This window comes from Bombina bombina, chromosome 2 (assembly GCF_027579735.1).
Source record: "Bombina bombina isolate aBomBom1 chromosome 2, aBomBom1.pri, whole genome shotgun sequence".
Lineage (NCBI taxonomy): Eukaryota > Metazoa > Chordata > Amphibia > Anura > Bombinatoridae > Bombina > Bombina bombina.
The window spans coordinates 799,317,057-799,332,713 of NC_069500.1; the positions used below are offsets into that span (position 1 = coordinate 799,317,057).

The 15,657-nt window shown below is 40.6% G+C and overlaps 1 protein-coding gene across 1 annotated transcript in view; it reads right to left on the reverse strand.

Moving 5' to 3' along the window:
• Window positions 1-15,657, reverse strand: part of LOC128649622 (tetraspanin-3) — a 154,522-nt gene that overhangs the window by 25,561 nt on the left and 113,304 nt on the right. The gene's annotated exons all lie outside the window — the stretch shown is intronic.

The window sequence follows — 15,657 nt, forward strand, 5'->3', positions numbered from 1 at the left end:
ACAAACGACAGCCATGTGGAAAATAAAGCCCAAAACAATTTTCACCAAGTACCTCAGATAATTAAACGATTTAACATGCCAGTAAACGTTTAAAATCTAATATATGAAATGTCATTAAAAAGCCTGCTGCTAGTCGCTCACACTGCAAGTTAGGCTAAAAGTTATATGCATAGAGTATTTTCCCAGTGAAGTGCCATTCCCCAGAAATACTTAAGTGTAAACATATATACATATCAGCCTGATACCAGTTGCTACTACTGCATTTAAGGCTGTACTTACATTATATCGGTATTAGCAGTATTTTCTCAGTCAATTCCATTCCTTAGAAAATAATATACTGCAACATACCTCTTTGCAGGTGAACCTGCCCGCTGTCCCCTGATCTGAAGTTACCTTACTCCTCAGAATGGCCGAGAACAGCAAACGGATCTTAGTTACGTCCGCTAAGATCATATACAAAAACTCAGGTAGATTCTTCTTCAAATTCTGCCTGAGAAGGAAACAACACACTCCGGTGCCGTTTAAAATAACAAACTTTTGATTGAAGATATAAAAAAACTAAGTTTAATCACCACAGTCCTCTCACACATCCTATCTATTAGTTGGGTGCAAGAGAATGACTGGGTGTGACGTAGAGGGGAGGAGCTATATAGCAGCTCTGCTTGGGTGATCCTCTTGCACTTCCTGTTGGGGAGGAGTTAATATCCCATAAGTAATGATGACCCGTGGACTGACTACACTTAACAGGAGAAATAAGCGTCCTGTAAGTCTATTGTGGACATGAAGTGACCTTGCTGAATAGAAAGGCAGAATAGTCCCTATAGTCAACATCTTGAAAGTTGGGACGCTTACAAAATGATTTAAAAATTTCAGATCCAGAATTGGTCTGAACGAATCTTCTTTCTTTGGGACAATGAATATATTTATATAGAAACTCAAACTCAGTTCCTGCAGAGGAACTGGAACCATCACCCCTGAAAACTCTAAATCTGAAACACATTTCTGAAAAACCTGAGCTTTCACAGGGTTTGTAGTAACATGGGAAAGAATCTTCCCATGGGAGGTTTTATTCTGAAAACCTATTCGATAACCCTGAGAAAACAATATTCTGAATCCACTGATTTTGAACAGAAACTGTCCAAATGTATTGAAATAAATTCAATCTGCCCCCCTACCAGTTGAACTGGTTTAAGGGCCGCACCTATGTGCAGTCTTAGGGGCTGAAATTAGTTAATTTAAAAGGCTTGGATTTATTCAAATTCGGAGTAAATTTCAAATTAGAGCCAGAGGCCTTGGGTGAATTAAAAAATTATTGGGAGCTTAAAAACTACCCTTAGATTTCTTATCTTGGTGCAGAAAAAACAACAACTCCCTTTCCCCCAGAATAGAGGAGATAATAAAATCCAATAGAAAACCTAAAAATTACTATCCTAAAATAATAAGATGGTAATCTAAATTTAAACTCCATATCAGAGACTTAAGCCATAAAAAGGCTAAAAAAAAAAAAAAAAAAAAAAAAGATTTAATATCAATTAAAATTACATAAAATATAGCATCACAAATGAAATGATTAGCATGTTTAAGTAAAAGAACAATACTTAGACAATTCAAGATTTGATAACTAAACAGCAGCAACATCAGCCATAGAAATGACAGGTTTAAAAATATAGCCAATATGTAAATATGCTTCTCTAAAATAGGAAACAAACTTCCTATCTAAAGTATCCTTAAAAGAAGAAATATCTTCCATTGGATAGAAGTACGTTCAGCAAGAGTAGAAATAGCCCCACCTTAGGGACTTTTAACCCAAAACTCTAAATTAGCCATAAGGATATAGCTTTTTTTAAAACTAGAAGAAATTTAAAAAGAAGCGCTAAGTTTAGATTGCTTACTAAACATGATAGATAGCATCTGGAATAAGAATAACTTCAAGAGTAACCTCAGAAGCTTTAAAAAAAACAAAAAACAGAATTCAAACATTTGCTATTCTTGTTATCAAGAGAACTAGAATCCTCAATACCCAAAGTAAACAATACTTCCTTCATAAAGAATGAATACATTTAATAGAAAGGTTGATTTATCAATATCAGTCTCTGAATTAGGATCCTCTGAGTCAGAGAAAACCTCATCAGCAGAAATACTTCAGTATGCTGCCGATCAATTCAAACTTCATTAGATTTATGAGAAGTTAGGAGATATGTTAATTTGAAGGCGTAATAGCAGTCATAGCCTTCTTTATGTCTGTAGCAATATAATAATTTATATCTACAGGAATATTATGTACATTAGACTGTGAATATGTATTTGTACTATAGAAACATTATCAGTATGAAATAATATAACATAACAAGTGCCACATATTTGAGCTGAAGAAATAAAATCAGCTAATTTAACAATACACACTTAGCTTTGGTAGAAATTGTGTACAGGCAGCTTAGTTCCTACAGTAACATCAGAGGCAGGATCAGTTTGAGACATCTTGCAAAATGTAACACAAAAGAAAAAACAAAAAAATATTAGATTTCCTCAAAATAGTAGTTTCAGGAATGGGAAAAAATGATTATGCTAAAATACTTAAAAGGGACCCTGAACCCAATTTTTTTCTTTCGTGATTCAGACAGAGCATGCAATTTTAAGCAACTTTCTAATTTACACCTATTATCAATTTTTCTTCGTTCTCTTGCTTGCTTTATTTGAAAAAGAAGGCATCTAAGCTATTTTTTTGGTTTAGAACCATGGAAAGCACTTGTTTATTGGTGGGTGAATTTATCCACCAATCAGCAAGAACAACCCAGTTTGTTCACCAAAAATGGGCCGGCATCTACACTTGCATTTCAAATAAAGATACCAAGAGAATGAAGACAATTTGATAATAGGAGTCAATTAAAAAGTTGCTTAAAATTGCATGCTCTATCTGAATCCCAGAAGAAAAAAAATGTGGGTTCAGTGTCCCTTTAAATGAAAATAAAAGCAAAAGCAAACATCATAGCCCTCTGTAAACAAATGAGAGCAGAGAGCAAAAGAGGGAGAGACTTGAAAGAAAAAAAATTTGGTTTAGTGTCCCTTTAAGTCTCTCCCTCTTTTGCTCTCTGCTCTCATTTGTTTACAGAGGGCTATGAAGTTTGCTTTTGCTTTTATTTTCATTTAAAGGGACACTGAACCCAAATTTTTTTCTTTTGTGATTCAGATAGAGCATGCAATTTTATGCAACTTTCTAATTGACTCCTTATCAAATTGTATTCATTCTCTTGGTATCTTTATTTGAAATGCAAGAATGAAAGTTTAGATTCCGGCCCATTTTTGGTGAACAAACTGGGTTGTTCTTGCTGATTGGTGGATAAATTCACCCACCAATAAACAAGTGCTTTCCATGGTTCTAAACCAAAAAAATAGCTTAGATGCCTTTTTCAAATAAAGAAAGCAAGAAAACAAAGAAAAATTGATAATAGGAGTAAATTATAAAGCCACATAAATTGCATGCTCTATATGAATAATGAAAGAAAAAAAAAAACAGAATTTATGTTTACCTGATAAATTTCTTTCTCCAACGGTGTGTCCGGTCCACGGCGTCATCCTTACTTGTGGGATATTCTCTTCCCCAACAGGAAATGGCAAAGAGCCCAGCAAAGCTGGTCACATGATCCCTCCTAGGCTCCGCCTACCCCAGTCATTCGACCGACGTTAAGGAGGAATAATAGCATAGGAGAAACCATATGGTACCGTGGTGACTGTAGTTAAAGAAAATAAATTATCAGACCTGATTAAAAAACCAGGGCGGGCCGTGGACCGGACACACCGTTGGAGAAAGAAATTTATCAGGTAAACATAAATTCTGTTTTCTCCAACATAGGTGTGTCCGGTCCACGGCGTCATCCTTACTTGTGGGAACCAATACCAAAGCTTTAGGACACGGATGAAGGGAGGGAGCAAATCAGGTCACCTAAATGGAAGGCACCACGGCTTGCAAAACCTTTCTCCCAAAAATAGCCTCAGAAGAAGCAAAAGTATCAAACTTGTAAAATTTGGTAAAAGTGTGCAGTGAAGACCAAGTCGCTGCCCTACATATCTGATCAACAGAAGCCTCGTTCTTGAAGGCCCATGTGGAAGCCACAGCCCTAGTGGCATGAGCCGTGATTCTTTCGGGAGGCTGCCGTCCGGCAGTCTCGTAAGCCAATCTGATGATGCTTTTAATCCAAAAAGAGAGAGAGGTAGAAGTTGCTTTTTGACCTCTCCTTTTACCTGAATAAACAACAAACAGGGAAGATGTTTGTCTAAAATCCTTTGTAGCATCTAAATAGAATTTTAGAGCGCGAACAACATCCAAATTGTGCAACAAGCGTTCCTTCTTTGAAACTGGTTTCGGACACAGAGAAGGTACGATAATCTCCTGGTTAATGTTTTTGTTAGAAACAACTTTTGGAAGAAAACCAGGTTTAGTACGTAAAACCACCTTATCTGCATGGAACACCAGATAAGGAGGAGAACACTGCAGAGCAGATAATTCTGAAACTCTTCTAGCAGAAGAAATTGCAACTAAAAACAAAACTTTCCAAGATAATAACTTAATATCAACGGAATGTAAGGGTTCAAACGGAACCCCCTGAAGAACTGAAAGAACTAAATTGAGACTCCAAGGAGGAGTCAAAGGTTTGTAAACAGGCTTGATTCTAACCAGAGCCTGAACAAAGGCTTGAACATCTGGCACAGCTGCCAGTTTTTTGTGAAGTAACACCGACAAGGCAGAAATCTGTCCCTTCAGGGAACTTGCCGATAATCCTTTTTCCAATCCTTCTTGAAGGAAGGATAGAATCCTAGGAATCTTAACCTTGTCCCAAGGGAATCCTTTAGATTCACACCAACAGATATATTTTTTCCAAATTTTGTGGTAAATCTTTCTAGTTACAGGCTTTCTGGCCTGAACAAGAGTATCGATAACAGAATCTGAGAAACCTCGCTTCGATAAAATCAAGCGTTCAATCTCCAAGCAGTCAGCTGGAGTGAAACCAGATTCGGATGTTCGAACGGACCCTGAACAAGAAGGTCTCGTCTCAAAGGTAGCTTCCAAGGTGGAGCCGATGACATATTCACCAGATCTGCATACCAAGTCCTGCGTGGCCACGCAGGAGCTATCAAGATCACCGACGCCCTCTCCTGATTGATCCTGGCTACCAGCCTGGGGATGAGAGGAAACGGCGGGAACACATAAGCTAGTTTGAAGGTCCAAGGTGCTACTAGTGCATCCACTAGAGCCGCCTTGGGATCCCTGGATCTGGACCCGTAGCAAGGAACTTTGAAGTTCTGACGAGAGGCCATCAGATCCATGTCTGGAATGCCCCAAAGTTGCGTGACTTGGGCAAAGATTTCCGGATGGAGTTCCCACTCCCCCGGATGCAATGTCTGACGACTCAGAAAATCCGCTTCCCAATTTTCCACTCCCGGGATGTGGATAGCAGACAGGTGGCAGGAGTGAGACTCCGCCCATAGAATAATCTTGGTCACTTCTTCCATCGCTAGGGAACTCCTTGTTCCCCCCTGATGGTTGATGTACGCAACAGTCGTCATGTTGTCTGATTGAAACCGTATGAACTTGGTCCTCGCTAGCTGAGGCCAAGCCTTGAGAGCATTGAATATCGCTCTCAGTTCCAGAATATTTATCGGTAGAAGAGATTCTTCCCGAGACCAAAGACCCTGAGCTTTCAGGGATCCCCAGACCGCGCCCCAGCCCATCAGACTGGCGTCGGTCGTGACAATGACCCACTCTGGTCTGTGGAATGTCATCCCTCGTGACAGGTTGTCCAGGGACAGCCACCAACGGAGTGAGTCTCTGGTCCTCTGATTTACTTGTATCTTTGGAGACAAGTCTGTCTAGTCCCCATTCCACTGACTGAGCATGCACAGTTGTAATGGTCTTAGATGAATGCGCGCAAAAGGAACTATGTCCATTGCCGCTACCATCAACCCGATCACTTCCATGCACTGAGCTACGGAAGGAAGAGGAACGGAATGAAATATTCGACAAGAGTCCAGAAGCTTTGTCTTTCTGGCCTCTGTTAGAAAAATCCTCATTTCTGAGGAGTCTATAATTGTTCCCAAGAAGGGAACCCTTGTTGACGGGGATAGAGAACTCTTTTCCACGTTCACTTTCCAGCCGTGCGATCTGAGAAAGGCCAGGACGATGTCCGTGTGAGCCTTTGCTCGAGGGAGGGACGACGCTTGAATCAGAATGTCGTCCAGGTAAGGTACTACTGCAATGCCCCTTGGTCTTAGCACAGCTAGAAGGGACCCTAGTACCTTTGTGAAAATCCTTGGAGCAGTGGCTAATCCGAAAGGAAGCGCCACGAACTGGTAATGTTTGTCCAGGAATGTAAACCTTAGGAACCGATGATGTTCCTTGTGGATAGGAATATGTAGATACGCATCCTTTAAATCCACCGTGGTCATGAATTGACCTTCCTGGATGGAAGGAAGGATAGTTCGAATGGTTTCCATCTTGAAAGATGGGACCTTGAGAAATTTGTTTAAGATCTTGAGATCTAGGATTGGTCTGAATGTTCCCTCTTTTTTGGGAACTATGAACAGATTGGAGTAGAACCCCATCCCTTGTTCTCTCAATGGAACAGGATGAATCACTCCCATTTTTAACAGGTCTTCTACACAATGTAAGAACGCCTGTCTTTTTATGTGGTCTGAAGACAACTGAGACCTGTGGAACCTTCCCCTTGGGGGAAGTCCCTTGAATTCCAGAAGATAACCCTGGGAGACTATTTCTAGCGCCCAAGGATCCAGAACATCTCTTGCCCAAGCCTGAGCGAAGAGAGAGAGTCTGCCCCCCACCAGATCCGGTCCCGGATCGGGGGCCGATATTTCATGCTGTCTTGGTAGCAGTGGCAGGTTTCTTTGCCTGCTTTCCCTTGTTCCAGCCTTGCATTGGTCTCCAAGCTGGCTTGGCCTGAGAAGTATTACCCTCTTGCTTAGAGGACGTAGCACCTTGGGCTGGTCCGTTTTTACGAAAGGGACGAAAATTAGGTCTATTTTTTGCCTTGAAAGGCCGATCCTGAGGAAGGGCATGACCCTTACCCCCAGTGATATCAGAGATAATCTCTTTCAAGTCAGGACCAAACAGCGTTTTCCCCTTGAAAGGAATGTTTAGTAGCTTGTTCTTGGAAGACGCATCAGCCGACCAAGATTTCAACCAAAGCGCTCTGCGCGCCACAATAGCAAACCCAGAATTCTTAGCCGCTAACTTAGCCAATTGCAAAGAGGCGTCTAGAGTGAAAGAATTAGCCAATTTGAGAGCATTGACTCTGTCCATAATCTCCTCATAAGGAGGAGAGTCACTATCGAGCACCTTAATCAGTTCATCAAACCAGAAATATGCGGCTGTAGTGACAGGGACAATGCATGAAATGGGTTGTAGAAGGTAACCCTGCTGAACAAACATCTTTTTAAGCAAACCTTCTAATTTTTTATCCATAGGATCTTTGAAAGCACAACTATCCTCTATGGGAATAGTGGTGCGTTTGTTTAAAGTAGAAACCGCTCCCTCGACCTTGGGGACTGACTGCCATAAGTCCTTTCTGGGGTCGACCATAGGAAACAATTTTTTAAATATGGGGGGAGGGACGAAAGGAATACCGGGCCTTTCCCATTCTTTATTAACAATGTCCGCCACCCGCTTGGGTATAGGAAAAGCTTCTGGGAGCCCCGGCACCTCTAGGAACTTGTCCATTTTACATAGTTTCTCTGGGATGACCAAATTTTCACAATCATCCAGAGTGGATAATACCTCCTTAAGCAAAATGCGGAGATGTTCCAATTTAAATTTAAAAGTAATCACATCAGATTCAGCCTGCTGAGAAATGTTCCCTAAATCAGTAATTTCTCCCTCAGACAAAACCTCCCTGGCTCCCTCAGATTGGGTTAGGGGCCCTTCAGAGATATTAATATCAGCGTCGTCATGCTCTTCAGTAACTAAAACAGAGCATCCACGCTTACGCTGACAAGGGTTCATTTTGGCTAAAATGTTTTTGACAGAATTATCCATTACAGCCGTTAATTGTTGCATAGTAAGGAGTATTGGCGCGCTAGATGTACTAGGGGCCTCCTGAGTGGGCAAGACTCGTGTAGACGAAGGAGGGAATGATGCAGTACCATGCTTACTCCCCTCACTTGAGGAATCATCTTGGGCATCATTGTCATTATCACATAAATCACATTTATTTAAATGAATAGGAATTCTGGCTTCCCCACATTCAGAACACAGTCTATCTGGTAGTTCAGACATGTTAAACAGGCATAAACTTGATAAGAAAGTACAAAAAACGTTTTGAAATAAAACCGTTACTGTCACTTTAAATTTTAAACTGAACACACTTTATTACTGCAATTGCGAAAAAACATGAAGGAATTGTTCAAAATTCACCAAACTTTCACCACAGTGTCTTAAAGCCTTGAAAATATTGCACACCAATTTTGGAAGCTTTAACCCTTAAAATAACGGAACCGGAGCCGTTTTAAGCTTTAACCCCTTTACAGTCCCTGGTATCTGCTTTGCTGAGACCCAACCAAACCCAAGGGGAATACGATACCAAATGATGCCTTCAGAAGTCTTTTAAAAGTATCAGAGCTCCTCTCACATGCGACTGCATGCCATGCCTCTCAAAAACAAGTGCGCAACACCGGCGCGAAAATGAGACTCTGCCTATGCTTTGGGAAAGCCCCTAAAGAATAAGGTGTCTAAAACAGTGCCTGCCGATATTATTATATCAAAATACCCAGAATAAATGATTCCTCAAGGCTAAATAAGTGTTAATATCAATCGATTTAGCCCAAAAAATGTCTACAGTCTAAATAAGCCCTTGTGAAGCCCTTATTTACAATCGTAATAAACATGGCTTACCGGATCCCATAGGGAAAATGACAGCTTCCAGCATTACATCGTCTTGTTAGAATGTGTCATACCTCAAGCAGCAAAGGACTGCAAACTGTTCCCCCAACTGAAGTTAATGCTCTCAACAGTCCTGTGTGGAACAGCCATGGATTTTAGTTACGGTTGCTAAAATCATTTTCCTCATACAAACAGAATTCTTCATCTCTTTTCTGTTTCTGAGTAAATAGTACGTACCAGCACTATTTGAAAATAACAAACTCTTGATTGAATAATGAAAAACTACAGTTAAACACTAAAAAACTCTAAGCCATCTCCGTGGAGATGTTGCCTGTACAACGGCAAAGAGAATGACTGGGGTAGGCGGAGCCTAGGAGGGATCATGTGACCAGCTTTGCTGGGCTCTTTGCCATTTCCTGTTGGGGAAGAGAATATCCCACAAGTAAGGATGACGCCGTGGACCGGACACACCTATGTTGGAGAAATTGGGTTTAGTGTGCCTTTATTATTCATATAGAGCATGCAATTTTAAGTGACTTTCTAATTTACTATTATCAATTTTTCTTCGTTCTCTTGCTATCTTTATTTAAAAAGAAGGAATGAGAGGTCTATTTTTGGTTGAGAACCTGGGTTATGCTTGCTTATTGGTGGGTAACTGTAAGCCTCCAATAAAGCAAGCACTATCCATGGTGCTGAACCGAAAATGGGCTAATATCACCTGAACATCGCTATGTAAAAAAGAAAGACATATATTACCTAAAAAATTCCTCAGTAGCCACATCCCATTGTAAAGGACTTCTAAGCAGCAAATCACTCATCTTATTTCCCTATTCAGTTTAAGGAAGTTTACTATGAAATCTCATGAGATCACAGTAAAAAAGAGTTCATGACCTCAGCACTGCTGATGGGCTGCTGTTCATTTCTTCATTTTTTATTTTTTTTCCTGCAGCTGAAGTATAATTTATTTATATTTTTACACAGAACTTACTCTGCTGAGCTGAGGAAATTCTGAGGTAAAATATCTTCCTTTTTTACATAGAGATGCTCAGGTGATATTTTCCTGTCAGCTTTTTACCATTATACTGCATCAGTTTCAAGTGATTTAGTATATGAGTATTATGTCCCTTTAAATGACACGACACGCGTCGAGAAAGACACAAGAAATTACGTGATTTGCGTCACAACAAATGTAAACTCAGTGCCAAAAATATTCGCACCAAGAATGACGCAATAAATACAAGAGTTTTGCATCATCGCGAGCCTAAATTGCCTGCAAAAAATTGAAAAAACAAGGCCTAAGTTACAACTAGCTGGAACCCCAGGTAGGAAAAAAAAATGCTAAATTTCTCCCAAAAACATAATTTCCATGCTGAAACTGTTAGACTGCAAAAGGAAATAAACATAGACCTGACTCATGGCAAATATATGCAATATATATTAAAACTTTAAAATATAAAGTGCCAAAAATAGATTAGAGTGTCTTAAAAAAATCATATATACTTACCTGAAGACACCCATCCACATATAGCAGACAGCCAAACCAATACTGAAACATATCAGCAGAATTAATGGTAGAGGAGTATAATTTCGATCTGTAAAGGGAGGTGGCAGATGAATCTTCACGACCGAATTTACAGAGAGCCTTAGAATAGATTTCCCATAGATGAAAACATGACATCAGGCAATACTCACTTCACAGCCCTCAGACAAACACTGTACTTTGAGAGGAATTGGGCTTTAAAATGCTTAGAAGCGCCTTTCACAGAAAAAAAAACAAGCACGACTTGCTTCACCCTCCTCCAACGAAGGCAAAGTTTGTAAAACTAAGGTATGAGTGAGGTGGGAGGTGTATTTATAGGCATTTTGAGGTTTGGGTAACTTTGCCCCCTCATGGTAGGAATGTATATCCCATATGTCACTAGCTCATGGACTCTTGCTAATTACATGAAAGGAATATATACAGTTGTATGCAAAAGTTTAGGCACCCCTGACAATTTCCATGATTTTAATTTATAAATAATTGGGTGTTTGGATCAGCAATTTCATTTTGATCTATCAAATAACTGAAGGACACAGTAATATTTCAGTAGTGAAATTAGGTTTATTGGATTAACAGAAAATGTGAAATATGAATCAAAACGAAATTAGACAGGTGCATAAATTTGGGCACCTGTGTCATTTTGTTGATTTGAATACCTGTAACTACCTAGCACAGATTAATTGGAACACACAATTGGTTTGGTGAGCCCATTAAGACTTGAACTTCATAGACAGGTGCACCCAATCATGAGAAAAGGTTTTTAAAAGGTGGCCAATTGCAAGTTGCTGTTCTCTTTGACTCTCCTCTGAAGAGTGGCAACATGGGGGCCTCAAAACAACTCTCAAATGACCTGAAAACAAATATTGTTCAAGATTATGGTTTAGGGGAAGGCTACAAAAAGCTATCACAGAGATTTAAGATGTCAGTGTCCACTGTGAGGAACATATTGGAAGACCACAGGCACAGTTCTTGTTAAGGTCAGAAGTGAAAGGCCAAGTAAAATATCAGAGGCGCAAAGGATGGTGAAACGGTCAAAAACAGTCCACAGACCACCTCCAAAGACCTACATCATCATCTTGCTGCAGATGGTGTCACTGTGCATTGTTTAACAATTCAGCAGACTTTGCACAAGAAGCTGTATTGGAGAGTGATGCAGAAGAAGTCTTCTTTACACACGCCACAAACAGTCGCTTGAGGTATGCAAACGCTCATTTGGGCAAGCCAACTTCATTTTGGAAGAAGGTGCTGTGGGCTGATGAAACAAAGATTGAGTTATTTGGTCATAACAAGGGGCGTTAAGCATGGCGGCTAAATAACACAGCGTTCCAAGACAAACACTTGCTACCCACAGTAAAATTTGGTGGATGTTCCATCATGCTGTGTGGCCATTGCCGGTACTGGGAATCTTGTTAAATTAGAGGGTGGCATGGATTCCATTCAATATCAGATACTTGAGAATAATGTTGAGGAATCAGTCAAAGTTGAAGTTATGCCGGGGCTGTATATTTCAACAAGACAACGACCCAAAACACTGCTCAAAATCTATTCTGGCATTTATGCAGAGGAACAAGTACAATGTTTTGGAATGGCCATCCCAGTCCCCAGATCTGAATATCACTGAAAATCTGTGGGGTGATTTGAAGCGGGCTGTCCATGCTCGGCAACCATCAAACCTAACTGAACATGTTTTGCAAGATGGTATGGTCCAAAATACCTTCATCCAGACACTCCTTACAGGCTATAGAAAGGGTATATAGGCTGTTATTTCTGCTAAAGGAGGCTCTACTAAATATTGATGCAATATTTCTGTTGGGTTGCACCTATCTAATTTCGTTTTGATGCATATTGCACATTTTCTGTTAATCCAAAAAACCTCATTTCACTACTAAAATATTACTGACCCAAACAGCCAATTATTTATAAATGAAAATCATGGAAATTGTCAGGGGCGATATATAGATATATACATACACACACACACATATACACAGTGGGGCAAAAAAGTATTTCGTCAGCAACCAATTGTGCAAGTTCTCCCACTTACTTAGATAAGAGAGGCCTGTAATTTTCATCATAGGTATACCTCAACTATGAGAGACAAAATGTGGAAACAAATCCAGACAATCACATTGTCTGATTTGGAAAGCATTTATTTGCAAATTATGGTGGAAAATAAGTATTTGGTCAATATCAAAAGTTCATCTCAATACTTTGTTATATATCCTTTGTTGGCAATGACAGAGGTCAAACGTTTTCTGTAAGTCTTCACAAGGTTGTCACACACTGTTGCTGGTAAGTTGGCCCATTCCTGCATGCAGATCTCCTCTAGAGCAGTGATGTTTTGGGGCTGTCACTGGGCAACTTTCAACTCCCTCCAAAGGTTTTCTATGGGGTTGAGATCTGGAGACTGGCTAGGCCACTCCAGGACCTTGAAATGCTTCTTATGAAGCCACTCCGTTGCCCGGGCGGTGTGTTTGGGATCATTGTCATGCTGAAAGACCCAGCCATGTTTCATCTTCAATGCCCTTGCTGATGGAAGGAGGTTTGCACTCAAAATCTCACGATACATGGCCCCATTCATTCTTTCATGTACACGGATCAGTCGTCCTGTTCCCTTTGCAGAGAAAGAGCCCCAAAGCATGATGTTGCCACCCCCATGCTTCACAGTAGGTATGGTGTTCTTTGGTTGCAACTCAGCATTCTCTCTCCTCCAAAACACGACGAGTTGTGTTTCTACTAAACAGTTCTACTTTGGTTTCATCTGACCATATGACATTCTCCCAATCCGCTTCTGGATCATGCAAATGCTCTCTAGCATACTTCAGACGGGCCCGGACATGTACTGGCTTAAACAGGGGGACACGTCTGACACTGCAGGATCCAAGTCCCTGGCGGCGTAGTGTGTTACTGATGGTAGCCTTTGTTACGTTGGTCCCAGCTCTCTGCAGGTCATTCACTAGATCCCCCCTGTGTGGTTCTGGGATGTTAGCTTACCGTTCTTGTGATCATTTTGACCCCACGGGGTGAGATCTTGCGTGGAGCCCCAGATCAAGGGAGATTATCAGTGGTCTTGTATGTCTTCCATTTTCTAATTATTGCTCCCACAGTTGATTTCTTCACACCAAGCTGCTTGCCTATTGCAGATTCAGTCTTCCCAGCCTGGTGCAGGTCTACAATTTTGTTTCTGGTGTCCTTCGACAGCTCTTTGGTCTTCACCATAGTGGAGTTTGGAGTGTGACTGTTTGAACTTATCAGTATAAAAAGACACCTGTCCACAACCTCAAACAGGTGCCATTAATACAGGTAATGAGTGGAGGACAGAGGAGCCTCTTAAAGAAGAAGATACAGGTCAGACAGAAATCTTGCTTGTTTGTAGGTGACCAAATACTTATTTTCCACCATAATATGCAAATAAATTCTTTCCAAATCAGACAGACAATGTAATTGTCTGGATGTGTTTCCACATTTTGTCTCTCATAGTTGAGGTATAACTATGATGAAAATTACAGGCCTCTCATCTTCTTAAGTGGGAGAACGTGCACACACAATTGTTGGCTGACACACACACACACACACAATACACATTCAAGGTGGATGGTTTGCGCTTGTGTACAGCAATCTAAGTCTGACCACAGATTTTCTATTGGATTGAGGTCTGGGCTTCGACTAGGCCATTCCAAACACATTTACAAGTTTCCTCTTAAACCATTCAAGTGTTGCTTTAGCAGTGTGTTTGGGGTCATTGTCCTGCTGGAAGGTGAACCTCCGTCCTAGCCTCAAATCACTCACAGAGTGGTACAGGTTTGGCTCAAGAATATCCCTGTATTTAGTACCATCCATCTTTCCCTCAGCTCTGACCAGTTTCCCAGTCCCGGCTGCTAAAAAAACATCCCCACAGCATGATGCTGCCACCACCATGTTTCACTGTGATGGTGTTCTTGGGTGATTTGATGTGTTGGGTTTGCGCCAGACATAGCGTTTTCTTTGATGGCCGAAAAGTTCAATTTTAGTCTCATCAGACCAGAGCACCTTCCTCCATACATTTTGGTAGTCTTCCACATGCCATTTCGCAAATTCAAAACGTGCCATTTTGTTTTTTTGCTGAAAGTAATGGCTTTCTTCTGGCCACATTGCCATAAAGCCCAACTCTATGGAGCGTACGGCTTATTGTCGTCCTATGTATAGATACTCCAGTCTCTGCTGTGGAACTCTGCAGCTCCTCTAGGGTTACCCTAGGTATCTGTGCTGCCTCTCTGATTAAGGCCCTCCTTTGCCCGGTCCGTGAGTTTTGGTGGGCGGCCGTCTCTTGGCAGGTTTGCTGTTGTGCCATGTTCTTTCCATTTTGTTATGATAGATTTGATGGTGCTCCTGGGGATCATCAAAGATTTGGATATTTTTTAATAACCTAACCCTGACTTGTACTTCTCAACAACATTGTCCCTTACTTGTTTGGTGAGTTCCTTGGTCTTCATGGCAGTGTTTGGTTAGTGGTGCCTCTTGCTTAGGTGTTGCAGCCTCTGGGGCCTTTCCAAAAAGGTGTGTATATGTAATGACAGATCATGTGACACTTAGATTGCACACAGGTGGACATCATTTCACTAATTATGTGACTTCTGAAGGTAATTGGTTGCACCAGAGCTTTTTATGGGCTTCATAATAAAGGGGGTGAATACATACGCACATGCCAATTTTCCGTTTTCTATTTCTAAAAAATAGTTTTATGTATATATTTTTCTCATTCCACCTCACCAACTTAGACTATTGTGTTCTGATCCATCAAAAAAAATTCAGATTAATAAAACATTGAACTTAAGGCTGTAATGTAACAAAATAGGTAAAAAGTCAAGGGGGGTGAATACTTTTGCAAGGCATTGTACATACATTCATACACACTCACTGTATATACACATATACATACACACACACACACACATCTGTATATATCTATATACCAGTAATTGCAACTTTGATGTACCATAATTTGCTCACTCATTTACATAAATATTTGAATTCATTCAGCTTAATAATTTTATTCCATCAGCCAAATGGGCATTTATCTAGATACAGTAGTACTTTGCTCCAAGCAACACAAATTAACACCCATGTGCTTTCACCCATATGTTTTGTGGTCAAAAGTGATGCTTATTGCCGGGTAGCACTGAAAAGGCAAGGAACCAATAATATAATCAACCGTCTATCCTCCATCTTTGGCTGAACTACTTAATGGAAG